Source organism: Sinocyclocheilus rhinocerous, unplaced genomic scaffold, assembly GCF_001515625.1.
Source record: "Sinocyclocheilus rhinocerous isolate Xijiao unplaced genomic scaffold, SAMN03320098_v1.1 C35391032, whole genome shotgun sequence".
Classification (NCBI taxonomy): Eukaryota; Metazoa; Chordata; class Actinopteri; order Cypriniformes; family Cyprinidae; genus Sinocyclocheilus; species Sinocyclocheilus rhinocerous.
Genome location: NW_015749838.1, coordinates 1 through 464, shown reverse-complemented (window position 1 = coordinate 464; position 464 = coordinate 1). Strand labels below are relative to the sequence as shown.

The 464-nt window shown below is 36.9% G+C and overlaps 1 long non-coding RNA gene across 1 annotated transcript; it reads left to right on the top strand.

Annotated features, from left to right (window-relative positions):
• The first annotated feature begins 19 nt into the window (after nucleotides 1–19).
• Nucleotides 20–464, top strand: LOC107734849 (uncharacterized). The gene is made up of 3 exons (XR_001639188.1): nucleotides 20–88; nucleotides 195–301; nucleotides 388–464. It is a non-coding gene; the product is annotated as an uncharacterized LOC107734849 (long non-coding RNA).

Below are 464 nucleotides of genomic sequence, written 5' to 3'. Positions count from 1 at the left end.
TCTGCAATACAAAGTGGTGCCATTATACACACACTAGCTTTTAGTAACAGTGCAGCTCATGCACTGACAGAAATGGCAAACAAAACTGGTAAGTGATATCAGCACAATTAATAACTTACTGTATCTGTCTCAGTGTATATCATATAAGCGCCAGTTTATTATTCAATGCAAAAATGTGCCATGTTTAAAAACAGGGGGAAAATTTTTATCACCCAATGATAAGACCACATCTAACCAGTTAATGGACGCGTTTGCTTCACTTACATTGTCAACTGGAGATTACACAAACGAACCAGTTCAGGTTTGTCAAGATGTCCCTTATTGCCCACAATACATTTATTACTCTGAGAGTGTAATTAATCATAGTAATTTTCATCATTCCTTTAGCTAGAGAGTATTGGAGCAAGAACATCTGATTTGTTCAATGGGACAGTATCAGTGGATCAGACTGTTGGGAACAAAAC